Source organism: Phalacrocorax aristotelis, chromosome 2, assembly GCF_949628215.1.
Source record: "Phalacrocorax aristotelis chromosome 2, bGulAri2.1, whole genome shotgun sequence".
Taxonomy (NCBI): Eukaryota; Metazoa; Chordata; class Aves; order Suliformes; family Phalacrocoracidae; genus Phalacrocorax; species Phalacrocorax aristotelis.
Window position 1 is genome coordinate 6,981,025 of NC_134277.1, and position 18,535 is coordinate 6,999,559.

The window sequence follows — 18,535 nt, forward strand, 5'->3', positions numbered from 1 at the left end:
CGTTTCCTGCTCTGCTCCAACCTTCTGCTGAGATTTCCTTAATTTAGTGGAAAAACCACATTAATCATCAACCATTTTAGCACAGATGATGTTGGAGCTAGATGAAAAGCATCCTATTTCTACTGGAGGTGAAACAGCACGCTATCAAATACAAGGAACATAACTGACATGCCACCGCCGCCATCCCAGCACAAACCACCCAGTGGGTTTTGCTAAGATGAAATCAAATGTTTCCCTACAATAAGAAGATGCCACAGGCATGTCACGACTCTCGACAATCCAGGATCCCACAGCATTTCACTGCTTTGCTACCACCACCCGCAATCTCAGCTGCAGCCCCGTACCTGCCCTCTTCCCTCTTTCGAAGCGATGGGTTTGTGGGTTTTTAAGCAACAAAAAAAAAGAAGTTTTCAGAGCTTCTTCCAATTTGAACACCCAATTTAAATGAAAGCTCAAAAAGCAAAGAGATGTTTCACCCAATTCCCTCAGGCACCCACGACCCCAGGCAGCCGGTCCTTGGATTGATGCTGTTTAGCACCAGGGCTTTGAATATCTCTGTATGACTAAGAGAGAAATACCATAGCTCTGAACTCAGATAACTCACAGCCCTGGAGGTGAAGCCAGGGTGAAGATGGGCTCATTTTGTCACAAAATAAACCAGGTGAGGGCAACCTCCAAGGAAGGAGCTGGGCTAGGCTAAAGAAGGGACCAGCACTAGCGGGCAGGATTGTCTGGATGTATAAATAGCTGAAGCAGAAAAGCATCACAATCCCCCATGAAGAGAGAAGAAAATAAAAGGGAAAAAAAAGGAAGGAAGAAGCACTATTGAACTCTGTCAAGGACAATGTGGCGTCCTGCACTGCTTCCAACCAGCCGACCTAGGGAAGCGCGGTGGCTGGAGGAGCCTCGTGGCTGCACACCCCGGGTACCACCAGCACCCATCATCCCAACCACACTGGGTGCAGGGACACTGGCACCGGGGCTGACCAACCTGCCTGGGACCACCAGCTCAACGCCAGTGGCACACGCAGGGAGAGGATGAGAAGGCAGCCCAGCGTGGAAACCTCTGCTGGAGCAAAGGCATCCTGAACGCATCTCAACCCCTGCGAGCCAGGAACTTCTCTCCCTACCCCAAAATCCGGCCAAAGGGGTCAGGGAGGAGTTTCTGGTTTGGCACATCCCGAGCCGCACACGCAGGCGAGCACCAAGAAGGAAGGGGGTGATGGAGAGGTGGGGAGCCCAGCTCAGGTATGTTAAAAGGGAAAAATACAGTGACCACTTACACCCACCATAGCTTTTTTTTTTTTTTTTAGCCTAATGAGTTCCCAGAACCACCTTGAAAATTTCCCCATCCCCTCACATGACCCTTGGTGCAAACGGCTCCTGAAGAGACACCTCCTGCAGAACCAGCTAACTTAGAGCAGGCCTTGTGCGAATGCCCCGGAAAATGGTGGTTGGCAAGAAATTTTCCTCAATGTTTACTTCACGTAGGACACTGATCAAGAACAGGAGCACCAGCACCATGTCTATTTTTTCAAGTGTTTTACTTCTTACTCTCCAGCATTACAACTGCTTGTACGGCGCACTGCAATTCCCTATTAAGTCCCAGCAGCTTATTTCCAGCTTTACTCGAGGTTTTTGCAAGCTGCTTGCCCTCGACTGGGAAGCAAACGTGCTGTTATCCCTCCCTTCTGGCTGATCCTCAGGTATGACTGACATATCAGCTGCAAAGGATTTTCCACATCATGGGTTCCCTCTTAAAATCGCAGCAGACAACTGCTGCCTGCAATCGGTTTGCTGCTTGTGCGCACACGGCGCTGTTCCAGCAGGGTTGTTCAGGCTCCTGTTCCTCCTGGATACCCGCAGGCGAGCATGTTTATCCTGGAATAATACTGTTTTGTTTCAATTTAGCTTCGTGGATATATTGCAATGAAATATAACAGATTAAAAATTAATCTCTGCTCCAGATTAGGAATACCTACATGCGCGCAGCCATTTAGGAGCAGCTATCTCACATGAAATTCATATTGTGTTTTAATTTCCATGGCGTATGTGACCAAATCTTTAGCAGCCACTTCTTAAAAGCTGAAGCGCTCAAGAGCAGGGAAGCTTATGAATTCCTGCAAATAGTTTCTGTATTCAGGAGCTAGTAACACTTTAAACCGGGTAGGCAAACACAGGGTATGTTGAGCGAGAGCATTACAACAGCAGTCCAAAGAGCTCTTCCCGACGCAGCATCCAAGGAGCTGTTGGCAGCAGCGCGAGGCAGGTTTGTGCCACTGGAGAAAAGCCTCACGTGGATGTGGTTTCACTGGTGAAGGACAGAGCAACCCACCTTCCCTGCAGAGACTCAAAGTCACGCGAGGACTCAAAGAGCACAGCACTCAGACAAGGACATCTTCCCCACTGCACCCAGTGTTTTGGTACCAAGACTTCCTGGCTGCATCCAACTTCCCCAAATTCCTGTCTCATCCCCTTCTGCAGGGTGACCTCTTGCTCATCAAGCAGGAGAGTCTGCAAACCAGAAAGGCACTGCCCTGAGTTTGTCCGTACCAAAAGCCCCACTCGCAGCTCCAGCGATGCCCTCTGTGTCTTCCAGGCCAAAGCTGAACTGGATGGGGGATCGACACCATAAAGGCAAGACGTTCCGAGAGCTGCTGCAGAACAGAAGTTAAAAGTCTTCAGGAATCCTGACTATCTTCTCTCCACAAAATCTTTGTTTCAAAGAACAGCAGACAGCAAGATCAAAGGACACGTGGAAGTCCCCACAGACCTGAGAACTCCAGGAGGGGCTTCCAAGTGCCTCAGCAGATATTTCCCTTGTCTCCTGGAAGCAGCGCTGAATCAATACCAAGTGCTCTTGGGAAATCCCACCTCGCAAACCATCCGCCTAAGGGATGGCAAGAACAGAGCATGCTGCAACAGCTCGAGAAAGCAAGCGACTCTTCCTTGTGCATTTCAATGCACAGGGAAGCCTGATGAATCCGCAAGATGTTTTCTGGGGCACAACAGGAATCCCAAACTCAGGGCATCCTCGGTGGGAGATTAAGGATTGACAAATTATTTTTTCAGAGGAGTCATCTGCATCAGCCAGATGTGCCTTCCAGGTATTTTCTCCTGATGCTATATTCTCTCATCTCATTATCCTAGGATGGAAGATTTCTATCTCCCAAATCTTATTTCCATCTTCCGCTTACAGATGAAGGACACAACTCGACAGTTCCCCTTGGAAGCACGCAAACTTCTCATGCTGGACTAGCAGGAGAGATCAAGCAGATGGTTTTCAACTCAAACACCAGGGTGTATATCAGATTTCATTACAGTCAGATTTCTTGGTCCCATTCCTTCGGCAGAGCTTTCCGTTGTAGCAACAGCCTCTGCCACATCATGGGTATCCCCGCAGGGTTTGGAACTGATATACCCAGTATCACTTTGCTTCTCAGCTGACCGTGCTGTTTCCAGCTCTACTGACTGCTAAGCAATCTTAAAGGCTTAAGTAGACTCTTCTCTTGGAATGGGTTTTAAGCCTGAAGCGTACCCCAGTAGAAAAAAAGACAGGCTGCGGGTACCAGCTGATAGTTACTCTGTCCGTGCTATGTAGAAGGTTAAATTAGAACACCACGGCCTCTTCAACAACTTTAGTTTCTACAAAATCTCAAGCCCATCACACCAAGCTTCTGCTGGGTGACTCCCTTTGTCATCCGACCGCTTCCCTGAACGGTCAAGCCTCTGGCTGGGTATCACATAGCATCTTCCAAGCACACAAACGCATCATAAATCCTGCTGAAGATAGCACCTCTCCAACTCTGACCAGGGGGTGGAGTGAGTTTGACTGGTTGAAGTTTAGCCCTGTTTTTAAAATGTACTTGTCAGAAAGAAAGCACGAAATAGGCATGCTGCCCTCCAGACATGAGACATTTTGGAGAGTAAAGCACATGGCTTGAGTAGAAACTAACTTCACCTCATCACAAAGCATTTCTCCCCGCTGGCCTTGTAAAATGTCATGGTTAATCCAGCCTCATCGCGAGTGGACATTTTTTGATAATGAATCGGGTGCAAAACAGTAATTTCCAAAAGACAAGGCAGAATTAGGAGGGGGCTGCAGCAAAGGCAGCTCCAGCAGAGACAACCGGGATTTCTTCCCAGTATATCCCCCCCCGGGGAAGAGGGATACATGTCACAGATTTTCCACATGGTCATTTCATGGAGTAAAGATTGTTCCTTGCCCACTACAAGGGGAGAAGCAGACCATGACCTGCTTCTTTGGAGCCATCGCTCACAGAAGCAGGATTTCCCACTGCTGCCTCGTGTTGCACAGACCTGAGCCCAGCTCTGCCCTCTCCCCTGGGTAAACCACATCCCACACGTGTGTGTGAATAAGGCAAGAGAATGGGACAGAACGGGAGGTGAATAGATGAGTAATTACATGAATTTTATATTTTTTTTTCCCCAACCAAAACAGACTGCCTCCATCATTAGTGGCGGGTAGGGATGAGGATGTACTTTACGTTCTCCACTGAACAATTGCTCTGTTTCGAGAGGATGAGAGATTCAGAAGGTGAAAGAGATACAGTCCTTGTGAAAGAGATACTGTCCTTGAAGCAGTGGTTGTGATGACGTGTGCGCGCGAGACAAAACCTACTTTAAAAGATACCGTAACAGCGGGAACCCAGCGAGTAACATGCAGTGACACAACAGCATTTCCATGACAGGACCAAGCCGCACCAGGCATGCCACCTCTGTAACTAACACAAGGCAGAGGTTTGCATGTCAATTTGAATAGTCAGAAGCAAGACCGTTTGCAGGATTTCCCCCCAAAAGCAAAAAATCTGCCAGGTTTCTGGCTGCCTTTAATTAATGCAGCATCTCTGCTCCAAAGCCAGATTGCTTAACCTCTACCCTAATAAAAAACACTTCTTTTTTCCGTTAACATTAAAGCATTCGTGACCACGAGTGCCCGTTCTCCATTTCATTTATAGCATAGTTAAATTGAGAGTCACTGGCCAAACAAAAGCCATTAGTAGTCTAGTGTTCAAAGCATGGCTAATCTTTCTGCATATTATGAAATACAGATAAATCATTCACATACACTTATTTTAAATGCAATCTCCTTCACCTTCCACCTTTTTTTTTTTTTTTTTTCTGGAATTAAATCCCAGCAGCAGGTACTATTACAAATGACATTTCACATGCAGCGATCAATGGCTGGACGCTGCATCAGTTCACCCTCCATCACTAAGTCCACCGACCCCAGCTGCGGCAGGACTGCGTGGCAGATACACCGCTACGAAGGGTCACAAGTGCAGCGTACGCATCCCGCAACACAAATCACAGAAACAAAAGATTTTCACTAATTTTTCCTTCTACTGATATTTTTCATCTTTTTGTTGCTGTTCCTGTTTTTAAATGGGATGGCGTCAATGTAAAGCACCAACTCTTTATCAGAAGAGCCTCATCCTATGCTTACAACCAACCTCAATACACTAGGTAATGTAGCCTAAACTGCAGAAACCATTGGAGGAATTAATGCAAAGGCAGCTCATATCCGTACTAGGGGTAGAAAAAGCCCGGATAGAAGCAGCACATCTGCTCCTACCATCCTCAGTGTATTCTTCAAACAATGGGAAGAAAAGCCTGGAGAAGCACTGACCCTCGCTTCATTCAAAGAGTGCCCCTGCTCAATTCATGAAAGTTTGCCTTTCCTTTTCAAGTGAAAAGGCCAGAAGAATACTTGGGAAACCAAAAGATTGCTTGGAAAAAAAAAATATAATTTTAACTGCAGGAGACTTCAAACCATCAAACCCCATAAACTTTGTTTAAAAGATTTACAGCAAACTAGTGTGCTGGGGATTTAATTTTTTCTTTCTGGGTTTTTAGGGGGGGGAAGTAAATATAGTTTTTTAATCAATCCTTCCATGAAGAGATTTACAAGACTAGTGTGCTGAAGCATAAACTGATACAGTGACAAACCCCCTTTCTCCTTAAATGTGCTAATAAGGTTGATCCTTTCTCCAAAGCTTTGTTCGTGGGAGGTTTCTGCAATGGGTTCACGTCTTTCACCGGCACAGAGCCCTGCTCATGTGGAAATCATTGGGCTGAATACATTCGCTGCCTCATCTGCCCCTCAGCATCAGGGCTCAACTGGGATTTGGGGCGGTGGGCGATGACTGTCCAACAATGAAAAAAAAAAAAAAAGAAAAAAAAAAAAGAGGGGATGGTTACTTTTACAATGCAAAGTAAGGCAAAAAATAAAATGATCTGTCTGGGAGTGGGAGCAGCTAGCACAGGGAATGCCAGTCCTTGAGTGCAGCTTCCCAGCACCTTCATGATAAGGAGCAGCAGCGTCCACCTGCGGTGTTAAACAGCCAGCAAGGAAGTCCCATCCCACACTGCGAGTCTATCGAGGCAGCAGTAACCCCACACTATGGGCTTAAGACTGGAAACACTAAGTTGAAATTACCTGCAGGGGTAAAAGGCCCTAAAGTAGAAGGTTAAGCCAAACATAAGAAATCCCACCCCACTGAGAGACACACGGGAGCGGTTTGACTTTTCAAATGCAGTGAACTGATCAAAGGCACGCGCGGTTAGAGGAAGACAGTCGATTCACGGGGTCAATATCCATTTTACCCGTTAACACAGCGAACCGGGTGCCTCACTCGATGAGGAAGGTTCCGTGTCATGGATTGATTCCCATGAAAAGTTAAGCTGAGACACCTCTCCTCGCCCTCCACCTCTGTGCAGCAGCAGATGGTCACGCTGAGGAGCAACCTCAGAGATGCTCCATCCTGCAGCCACCCAAGTGCAACTCATCCCAGTGACCTCCAGGTTTCCTGCTCTTGCAGGTAACTGCAAACAAAACCAACGGCCTCCTCCAACCCACACGGCAAATAGCTGCCAAGAAGTCCTAGTCCGTGTCCACCCTCGGACGCAAAAGAAGATCAATGGGGACTTCGGCTCCTCTAACGCCCCACGACCGCCACAGCATCACTTTGAAGACAGATAAAGTTTAAATACAAACCAAGTCCCCACGACACACAGCTGCTCTCCCGTATCGGGGCTGTGGCCAAGAAAGGATTCCTCCTGTAATATTTTTAGCTGAACACGTGCTATGTTTATTTCTTGAAGAAAAGAAACCTCCTCAAGGCTGTGGCGATCAACACATATGAGGAGACAGTTAACTCTTTCCTACTGAAGAGCCCGTGAGACAAATGTGAGGATAAATGTCCCTGCAGACATTTTATGGGGAGACGGGGATTTTCTTTAATACCCTGTGGGTTTCAGCTCCTGCCAAACCCTTTTCCTCCACCTCCGAACCAAGAGGCACCTCCAGACCCCTTTTACTAGTCTGAGTGCCCAATGGCCAGTTCATACTTATGTCCCGAGGAGCAAAATGTACATTAAACAGTGCTTCCCAGGGACTTCATCAGTGGGATAATTGCCATAGCGTGCCAGGGCTCGTATAAGCACACCAATCCCTACTTTAAAAATTATCATAGGCATGAACCTGTGACTGCTCCCAGCCCAAGGAGCCTGTAAATCTTTCCAGTGCTTAAAATTAAGTTGCTCAGGGATGGAAGAGGGAGGCTGGGGACACCCATACACGTGTGCACGTGGATGCCCTAACCTCTAACTCAGGGCAGGACTACCTGTCTTCACACCACCTAGCCCACTGCACCCTCTTAGCTGTCATATGGTGCAGGATTCAGCCCTCGGGAAGGGGCTGTATCCCATTTAAACCCCCCTCCCCAGCCAGACTCCTCCATCCAAGCTGAACACTGTGCCCTACGGCCACCCTCCGCTTGCTGCTGACTGATGGTTAGAGGAGTATTTATGGCAGAGGTCTTTCTCCAGAAAACAAACATAAACGACTTAGCAGCACAAACACAGGCTGGGCACGCAAGGCAGAGTATAAATAACCTGCTTACCCTTAAAACCTTTTTCCAACTCACCTATGCCAAGGGTTTCTGCAGAATCCCCGTCTTAATTTAGAAACCAAATGCATTTTGACCAGGAGCTGGCACTGAGCGTCCCCCGCCTCCGGGCGAGCAAACGGGCCATTGTGGCGCCGCTGACAAGCAAGAAGCCGGTTCCTTCCAGCTCATGGTTTCACCTTCCCAGCAGGAAGATATTGCAGGAGAATGGTAAGGAATAAAATCAGAGACGAATGCAGAGTCCGCTATTCAGACTTGCTTTCTCCTTCCTTTTAAACAGGACCTGAAAGCAGCATGGAAAGGCAAAGCCCAGCCTGGGGTGCTGGGATTTGCAGAAGTGGCAATGCTGACCTCCCGGCAGCACTCAGGTGAGCTGGCCAAAAGGGATTTGAGGCTTTGCCCCAAAGCCGGCTGTGTGCGTGCCAACTGCCTCTCAAGTCCAGTGCAAGTTCGCATGTAACCAAGGCTCTTAAGGACCAAGTTCAGCTAATCTGAGCTCATCGCACCCAGTGCCACCCCACCGCTCTCAAGATGCTGAGTCTGCAGCACCGCAGCGCAAGCCCCCCACTCACCCCTTAGCAGGGGCCTTTTATTCTTTAATTGGTCTTTTTCATCTGTTTGAAGCTCAAAGAGTCAGTCTCTGGCCAGAAATGCTTCATTTAAAAAAAAAAACAACAGTTACTGGAACAGCGCCGAAGCCCCGCAGCACCCACATACACCTCCTCCTGCGGCTGTCTAGCTGTGAAACGCGGTCCCCGCTTGACGGAGTCGGGGGGAGCTCGCTCGCGGCCAGCGTGAGTTGGCACCGGGCTCCATCGGCTCAGCCCCTTCTTGCACCAGCCCGGGGCGACGGGGCTGAAGCTCATCACGGCATGTTTGAATTTTCACCTCTGGTAGCAACAGGTGGAAGGCCAAAACTCAATTTATACAAGCTAAAGTTGTGTTTACTTATGCAATAGGAGATGAAGGGGGCAAGATTATCGCAAGATAATCGCTGCCTTGATTAATTATAAAGTAAAGCCAGCTGCTTCCAATTCTTGCACAATATAGGCTGCTTCCCAAGGAACCAGCCGAAACAGGGAAGTTTCAATTGCTTTCCTCCTGAACTGTTTAATTCCAAACTTAAGAAAATAATCACACTACAAACAGTCCCACATGCATCCCCCAAAAGTACTCACTGCTTAAACTGAACAGATCGCTGCTTAAACATGAAAAAAAAAAAAAACAGTCATACAAACACCATTCATTCATCTGCGCTCAATTAAAGAACACAGGAGCAGCTGATGAAAACATTTACAAGACATTATTAAATCTTACAAGGGTGGGGGAAAGCCAAGAGGAATCCAGACATTCGAATCCCTATTTGCCTCATTCCTCAGCGCAACCCTGGGGGACTGGCCACGATGCCGACGGGCAGCGCATCCCCGGAGCAACCCAGGGGCTGACCATGTGTCCCCCATCTCCTCGGGGTCCTGCTGGGCACCGCTGCTGCCCCTTGAGCCTCAGGAAAGAAACGCTCCCGGAGTGGACAATTTAAGCAGATTTTTGTGACCGCGAATTCACCCAGGAGGCTACATGACACTTGTATGAAAGGGAACCTGCGCCACGGAGCTGCTGCGACAGGGATCAGGTGAGAGCCATGCAAGCATCCTCGCTCGTGTTTCCCTAGCAACTCCAGCTCCTGCCTCCCCTTACACATTCCCTTTCTCTCACTTCAAAGTAGGCCAAGACTCTCTCCATCGCTCATCCTCACAAACCAGAGATTAGCGGAGTCCAACCAGCCCTATTTCCATTTAATACAGACATTGACAGGGGATGCATTTGACTTACGGCATCACATTCACATTAAATCCTGTCTCTGCACGGGCACTTAAGCTCCCCTGCAAATAGAGGAGGGACCCATTTGGAGAAAGGGTGTCTCAGCATCACACCCAAAGCCTCTTGGCGCTCGGCAAAAGAACAATCATGAAGGTGGAGGACGGAACTCCAACACCTGGTTGCAAACGTGGGCACGCCTGGGCAGATACCGCCTAAACCCGTCAATCACGCAAGGGTTCCGATACCCTTTGGAAAGCCAGCTCTAAGGCTCGCACCTGCCAAGACACTAAGATGCTGAAGTATTTTTTCATTTTTTTCATGGCCGTGGTCTACAACTTCTTTCCCATCCTGGAGAACAAAGTGCAGCCAAGGTGGTCACCCGGGTCTTGTGGCCGCCGTGCCCCTTACTCCCACACAACACAACACCAGCACTTCACCAGTTAAACCAGTTCACACAGCTGCTTTTTTGCCTCCCCCATCATAAAAATGAAACTTGGAGTTCAGGCATGAATGCCCAAACTCAATGGCAGGCATTAATCAGCCTCCATCCACTCAGAGCTACCCCACAACAAAGGAATTAGTTCAAAAAACAGCTATTTAAACATCTGGTGTGGCACTTACCCTGGCATTGAGGCCACCCGATCCCTGGGTGATGTAGCTACAGCAATAAAAGCTCAAGTTTAGGCACAGCGATATCAGCGAGAAATTCCAGGTACTTGGATGGTCTCATCCAAGATACCTCTGTCTGCACAACGAGAGTTATTGGGTGAAGTTATGGAATATATTTGGTCCTTTAGGAAAACACTGAGCTCTTTAATTACTCATGTCACAAGCATATCTGAAAAAAGCTGGAGGCTTGTGTTAAATTTTCAGACAGATTCTCAGGGAACAGGCAACCTAGAAAGTGGCAGTTCAGGACTTAAATCCCCCCCTACCTGAGGCACTGCGCAAGCATGTGCTTAAACTGAGACTAAAAGATGCTCAAGCTGCTGGGCTTTATGGAAGATGCACACCTAAACATAAAAAAGGACAAGAAACAGAGCAAGAAATGCTATGGGGGAGAGGAGGCAGCCAGCTTTCTCATTAGGAGAAGACATAACAGATTGCAGCTATATCTAAATCCACACGGCAGGAACACATCTTCATCCCCACTGAAGCCAAGACCAATTTTCAGCCCCATGGATTAGAAGGGAAAAAAACCTACCCCAAAACACCCATCTCCCAAATTAATCAATCTTGGGTTATTTATCCTGCTTTTGCACCAGTGTAGAAAGAAGGGATCTAGCTAAATTGTTTTGATATAGCTGGCATTAAAAGAAAACCCGTTGTAATGCCGGGCAATTCGGTGCTGCGTGCACACATGCTTTGCCGACCAAAAAGCCTTGCGACGTGCTCAACAACACGCACTCGAAACTCAGCCGCTACAGCTAAAAACCACACACAGCCAGAAAAAGAAAGCACTCCTGCGGCGGAGGAGAGGCTGTCAACGAGGTACCTTTGAGTGGAGCTTCTCAGTTTATCTCCTCAACTGCACAAAATCCATTACAGCCAGAGATGAAGTCAAAACACTATTAAACAAAAAAAGCCACCAACCCCAAAACACAGAAAAAGGCAGCGACTGTAACAGTATGCAGTCTTGCACCGGTGCTGGGATGCCCCGTCGGCCAGAGGTTTGCTGAACAGGTTGCTGGCGAGCTGACCCACGGGGCAATCCCTTCTGCAGCTCCATCAGGCAGCTGGGGTTTGCACCCCAAAACCCCAAACAGTCCAGATGGGAGAAAACACCCGGCCAAGAAGATGGCAGAAGCACAACTCTTTCAACCCAGCAGCTTTTTCTTGGGATAGCTGTAGAAACACATCGCCTTTAAAAACTTCATCCATCGAGATGGCACTAACGTCAAAAAGCTGAGCAGGAGCGGGGTGGGCAGCCACGCAACGCTATCGCCTAACATCTCCTTCAGGAACACCTGGGATAAGAAGAGCTCATGGAAACAAAGCCCAGGCTTTGAGACAGAATTTAAACAATTTCACTGAATAATGGTTAAAACCAGAAACTTTAATGTTCACCTGCACCTGGACATAGAAATGCAGATGATGAACAACTGCGTCCTTAAGTGTCGGAGAAGTGGAGCATGACAGGAGCTGCCACTCCTACCCTCCATCTACGTACGTCCCCGCAAAAGCAGGCTGCCTAAAATCTGGTTAATGTTATTAAAAACCCCAATTCAGCTAGCATTCAGACAACAGGCATCAGCCCATAACTTTCAGCAAAGGCCTTAACCATGACATTAAGACAACATATATAAATATATGATGGGTCTGAACAGAAACACTGGCCAAAACTGGGACAAAGGAAGACGTCATTCAAAAATTCGTATTCTTTGAGTGAATTGATCAGCTTCAACAGTGGGAAAAAATGAAGAGAGCGCGATGTTTTGCTTTGGAAACATCAACATGCTTGGCTCTACCCTGCAAGGCCACCACCCCGCTGCCCCACGGTGAGGGACTTCACTGAGGGCACTGGAACCTGGAGACTGCAACTCCAGCTGCGACAGGAGGGCAGGCAAAATATATTTAAATTGAATTAAGACACTAATGTACCATCAGTAGCACTGGCAGTGAATATATGGTGATTTTATGTTCACGTATTGTATTTACGCGTGCATGTGTATATACCTGATATTTTAAAAATTCAGTAGTAAACCTTTCACTGGCCACAAATCCCTTTTTTTCTTCCACAAAAATGAAGTATTGCCTGGGTTAACTGGCTACAAATGTCCCCAAAATTTTTTATTTCTCTTCCCCAAGAATGAAGTACGGCGCAGGTGCAGAGATGAGCGCCGTGGATCCAGCTCGGCTCCATCACACGACTCTTCCTCATGCTGGGGAGCATTTTGCATCAGCCCCATAAGGTTATATAGGAATATAATTAATAGGGTGACATATCCCACATAAATAACTTATGAGAAGCCTGCCACTGGGAGAAGAGAGGGTAGCCAAAAGGTATCCTAATTCATTCTAATAATGTGGAGAAAATACAAATACCTGGATGAAGCATCCATCTTGGCACTGTCAAACACCCTTGGCTAAGAGGAATCTGTGCATCTGCCTGGAAAATATTCTTCTTGTTTTTTCCTTTCTTCCCCCTCAGCCCTTTTTTTGGGGTGAAGGGTGGCGCTTGGGGCACGTTACAGTTTCAAGCTAGCGTGAAAACAAGTGAAGGCAGAACTTCTGGACAAGATGGGCTCTCTATTATCAAATGTCCTGCAACGAGTTTGAGGTATCGCCTACCCTTGTCCACCAAGGGCGTCTCTAAAGCACGGCCAAATCTCAGTGAGATGCCAACTGCCAGCCAGGCATAGGAGAAGAGCTCATGAGGACTTTCCAGGAGCTGCAGATCAGCTACTGAAAGGCAGAATAATCTATAAATCACTCCTTCAAATAAATGGATTTGCTTTTGAGCACAGTAATGTGACAGTCCAGGTACACAAACACAAATCCCCCCAGAAAAGAATTTTAATCCTTTAAATATTCCCAGTAGTGCACGTTAAACAATTCTGAAGTAATTTAGTTTATACTAGAACTGACATCAGGGCCATCCTCAGGGGCATTCTCTTCCCTCCCTCTGGAGCCCCTCTCCTTTCCCACCTATGCTATGACTGCGGAGCTTTTCCGCGCGTCCTTCCTTTCTCCCTGCAGCCTCCTGCCTTGGAGCTGCCGCCACGAAGCCACTGAAGCTACCAACCACCCTAGGCCACCCCAACACCCGGGTCTTTGCCCCCTTCTCCTGCCCTCATGATAAAGCCAACTTCTGGTGCTTTGCAATGCTTCTGCGCTGAGCGCTGGTGGAGAGGGCATGGGGAAACCACCGCGAGGTCCACCAGAACGTCGCTCCTACTGCCCCTTATGAAAGGGCACGGAGCATTTCAGGCGATGGATTGAAACTGCAGCTATTACACCCAACCGCTCGAGGTTATCTGCTGTTTTATAACAAGGGAGCACGGGATGCTCTGGCATCGCTCCCACTCTTCGAGCGTAACTAACCTCCAAGACTACTCAGACTGTCAGGAGGCTGATTACATGAAATAAAACACTGCATTTGACTATTAATTAATATTGACTTCACTGCTTGACCCCCGAACATGTAGAAATTTATAGGATCACTCTCCAGGTTTATTAGGGCACTATTAATAATCTGAGGCGTATTTGGAGTCAGTCACCTTACGGAACTAAAAGGAGCTCTTTGGTATGATGCATAGACATCATCTCGGGCTACTTTTGGCTTGGAAAAGCATTTGGCTAATTTTCAATTTGTCAAGTGAGTCCCTGACAAGTTGGTAACGTATAACAGAGCAGATCTTCAGGAATCTCCAGGCAAGCTTTTTCTCAGCCGTGGCCGGCCACAACAGCGTGGCACAAGGATATTACAGAAGCAAGATAATAACCAGATGGAGCAGAGCTATCATCTAGGCTATTTTGGTAGATCCAATGCAAACGAACAAGATACAAAAGCCAATTAACTCCAAAATATCTGACATGTAATACAGTTTCAAATTGAAATTCTTTTTTTTTCTTCCACAATTTTCCCCAAATGCTGGGACATCTTATTATATTATATTTTATTTTCTTCAGCAAACACAGAATTAGCCTTTTCAAAAAAATTTCAAAGGACGCATTCAAGTACAGAACATCTTAAGTCTGTAAAGAAGTGGAAAAAATTAACTACTTCTCTTAAAAACTTGGGTTTCCTAAAAAAGAAAAGAAAAAAACGCACCACAAACCCAAAACACAACCTCCCTCTGCTATTTTCAAGTTTTTACTTGAAAACTAAAAAGCATCTTAGTTTCTTACATGTATCACGTAATAAACTGTTACCGGCTATATTTCTGGGTAGTTTATTCAGTGACAGGGAGGACACTTAGCTGAAAGTCTCCAGAAATCTTGCTTCTAAGCCATAGTGTTCTTTACAAAACCCAACGTGCTTTTTAGAAAGGCCAAATCTGTGAATATCAATCTCTAAATATTACAAAGGGTACATTTAGCAAGTGTGCTCCTCCTCAAAAGAAATAACAACTAAAGTATGCGCTGGGAGAGCTAATAGCCTCCAGCATTTTATCTTCTAAATCTATTTGTGACTTACGGATGCTTAAAAGCAGTGGTCCAAGGCCTGGGAGCTCAGTGCCTGAGATGTTGAAAGCCCTTTAAATCCTTTAGGCTGCTTTGAAAAATCTCCGCGTCTTTGCCACGTGCGGATATTTTGCAGTGCGGAGCCAGGAATCAATGCAAGCATTTAAACTTCCTTTTGTCAGGAATGACTTAAACCGAGAGAGCACAGAGGCTCGTAAACAAAACTGCTGACACCTCCCGCGTTACTGAAAGCGAACCATGATGCAGCATTAATTGAACGAGCACCTTCAATCTGTCAAGTCAAACAACACCCACTGGGGCCGTTCCTGGCAGAGCTCGGGTTGACGCTGCAGCCATGAGGACTGTGCCATTAAACTGGGGATTTTTCGTGATACCTGAACGGCCGTGACAGTGCTCAGGTCATCTTGGGAAGATGAAAGGACCAGCACAGCTGCTGAGACCATCTTCACGGAGCCTGGGCTTGATTATCAATAACTGCGTGGCCCCTGGGAGTCTCACTCCACTTGAAGATTTCTTGCAGTCCGACTGACTGTAACCCCCACTAGCAGAATGCCACCTCCAGAGTCTCTGCTGTTCCTCCAGCCCAAGAAAAAAGGTTCTTCCCACCTCACACTGCTTCTCCAGCCCAAGAAAATCAGTTTTTTCCTCCTGCATTGCTCCTCCAGCCCAAGAAAACGGGTGGTCTCTGTATCCCCACACATTCGCTTGTGCTATTTCCACCATGGAAAGTATCAGCTGCAATGGGACAGCTCTGTTTTCTCACCAGGCAGAGAAAGGATCAGGTACTCAAAAGGTCATCCCAACACAAAAACCAAACAGGTTCCTTCCAGCATTGCAAAGTCAATGCAACCACGGCGCTCAGTTTTGCTGAGCTTGCCGAGATGACACCGAATAGCTACAGCAGACAGGAGCTTTCACAAAAACATAAAAATATCATCAGGAGGAACATAACATCCAGTGAAGTTCTGGGCCACCACATCTGCACGATTGCTCCTCTGGAGCTCCTGCCCTCTCCAGACCAGCAGACTTTACTGGTGTGAACGAATGATGTGGAGCCAAAGAAACAAACAAAACCAAATTCTAGTTTAAATGGCTCAACTGCTTAAAATCAGTGGGTTTTTTTTGTTATAGTTTATAAAAACAAATAATAAGAAGGCACAGTCTGATAGATACAGCTGTATCTATCAAAGCAACCACCGAACAGCCAATTATTGTCAACACCTCCATAACAAAAGGAACGTTTTTACCTTTCCTTGTAACCAAACCCCATCTTCTCCACTTCTTTAGGCCACAATATTTTGCAGCAGGAACTTCTACTTGGCACTAGAATTAATTCTCCCTACTGACTCATTTTTGCTAAAAACCTGTTAGTACGAACACTTGAATTCAACAGACACTCGCGTTACTCGCTCTTGCAGCTCAAGGTACAGGACCCCTCTCAACTCTCTCCTGGAGCAAAATTACTGTTTTTTTCTTAATTACACCATTGGTTAATGCAACCTCTGACAGAGGAAAGGTTGAACATCTAATTTGACAAGGTTTAGTGCCAATCTGCATTAGGCCACAGTGATTTAACCTGTATCTCCATGGCAGTGTGCCTACATCATTCTCCTAATAGCATGTGTCCCTGCCCTACATATTTCATTGGGATCCCTATGGAAGCACTGCTGGAGTGCCCTGGACCAGCAGTTCTCAGTGCAGTCATTAGGGACACTGTGTAATGCCATCACATCGATATGTGTTCTTCCCAACCACCAGGACTATTTTGGATCTAAAATCAAGGCTTTAATTAATTAGAAGTCTAATTACACTGCACACTCAAATACACTGCTTCGCATGTCTCAAAAACACAACTCTCTACAATCTCATACTCCAAAGTTTCAAACAGAGAAAGAAAACATGATCTAGCAATGCTTGCAACCCACTCTCTCCAGTGACTACAGGCTGCCCAGAGAGGCTCTGGAGTCTCCTCCTCTGGAGACACTCACACCCCGCCTGGATGCGTTCCTGTGCCCCCTGCTCTGGGTGTGCCTGCTCCAGCAGGGAGTTGGACGAGATGATCTCCAGAGGTCCCTTCCAACCCCTACCATGCTGGGATTCTGTGATTCTGTTTTGCTCCTGAAATAACCCTGCAAAACCCTCTCCATAATTTCAATGCATGTATGTATAAGTAAACACAAGAAGTACATAACAGTAGCAACAAAGAAGAGATTTGCTGGTCGGGGATGATGCATCTTGTTCTTCACATACTGAACGCGCTTGTCATGACCTGGTTGGGCCTTCAGCCCAACCCAAACTGATGCAACCTGACCACCTAGGAAAACGAGTACCTTATACACTTGTGGTTTTATCATAACTGCAATTTCTTGTACGCATAACCAGGAGGCAATTTCAGCATGCACGTACTGCGTGCATACATAACCACCGCCTGACAGGTTGAGTATCCTACAAACCCCGACGTGTTATTTTCAGCCTCCCAGCATTTTCTCTGGTTACAGATGGGGGTTGGGACACCGAGAGGCAAGGTGACTTACCAAGGACCACAGGGGAAAGCCTGGCGAGAGAGCGGAGGATCAACCTGGGATTTCCCACAGGCCCAGAGCTCTGATGCCTCCTTCATCCTTCCTCTCATCAACAGGACGAAGCAGAGTTGGCCCTCAACTATGGCTATATCAGCTATATAACCAATATGGCTATACGTTTTTTTTGAAGGGGAACAAGTTTATCTTCTTATCCCCCTTCTTTTCTGACTGAGCAGAGCAGTTAAAGCATGAAGTCTCATGCTTTTTTTAGTCCACAGTTCAAACAAGCCGTGTGGTTTCTATCGGTCTCTTTCCATTGATGCATGCATGACCTTCTCAGCTGCACCGGGAGGTGTGAATCCCTTCTGGAGCAGTGAAACTCGGGTACATGGCATCACCCCAAGCAGAAGGTCTTCTGGCTCCCTTTGCTATGAGCATTAGGTGCTTAGAGTACTAAATACTGTGTCATTCTGGGAGATGTTTTAACTAGAAAATACACTTAATACAGTTTAAAAAAATCAGCGTCAAATGGAGAGGTATTGTAGCACAATTAGCCAAAGCAGATTTTAGCCTCAGAGCTACAGTAACTTCAACTTCCTAACAGCCTTTACGCTGTCCATGAACTGCACCAAAGTCCGCACGAAAAGGGAAACACTGCCAATGGCCCCCAAAGCGCTTTTGGTGTTTGTTTCTCATGCGGCATCTTCCATCATTAACACGTCCTTATCTGCTATTTCTCTTTTATTAGAGGACAACGCTTCTCCATCAACAAGCTACGGTGCCACAAACAAGCAAAGGCCACTGAGGAGAGGGAGTTCACAGGGACCGGGTAGCAGCGCTCCAAGTGCCTTGCTTGGCTCTGTCTCCTCAAAGCATCCACCCCATGCAGGACAATTCAACTCCTCCAGCAGTTGTGACTCTAAGGGGAGAAGGCTATTCGCCAAAAAAAAACCCATCAACAGCATTTTATCGCAGGGATAACAGCGGTTCCCTGGATAGCAAGGTCTTGCTGTCAGAAAAGGCTCCTCCAGTGACCTTCCAATGTGGCTCAGCATTGCGGTGATGCCGGGGAGCAGCTGGACAGGCAGCCAGTCCCTTTGTACCTCAGCTCAAGTC

The 18,535-nt window shown here is 47.0% G+C and overlaps 1 protein-coding gene and 1 long non-coding RNA gene across 2 annotated transcripts in view; one reads left to right on the forward strand and one right to left on the reverse strand.

The window, feature by feature from the left end:
- ACVR2B (activin A receptor type 2B) overlaps window positions 1-18,535 on the reverse strand; it is a 97,557-nt gene that overhangs the window by 36,448 nt on the left and 42,574 nt on the right. The window lies entirely within an intron of this gene.
- LOC142052363 (uncharacterized) lies at window positions 8,320-12,456 on the forward strand. The gene is made up of 2 exons (XR_012658811.1): window positions 8,320-9,561; window positions 9,652-12,456. It is a non-coding gene; the product is annotated as an uncharacterized LOC142052363 (long non-coding RNA).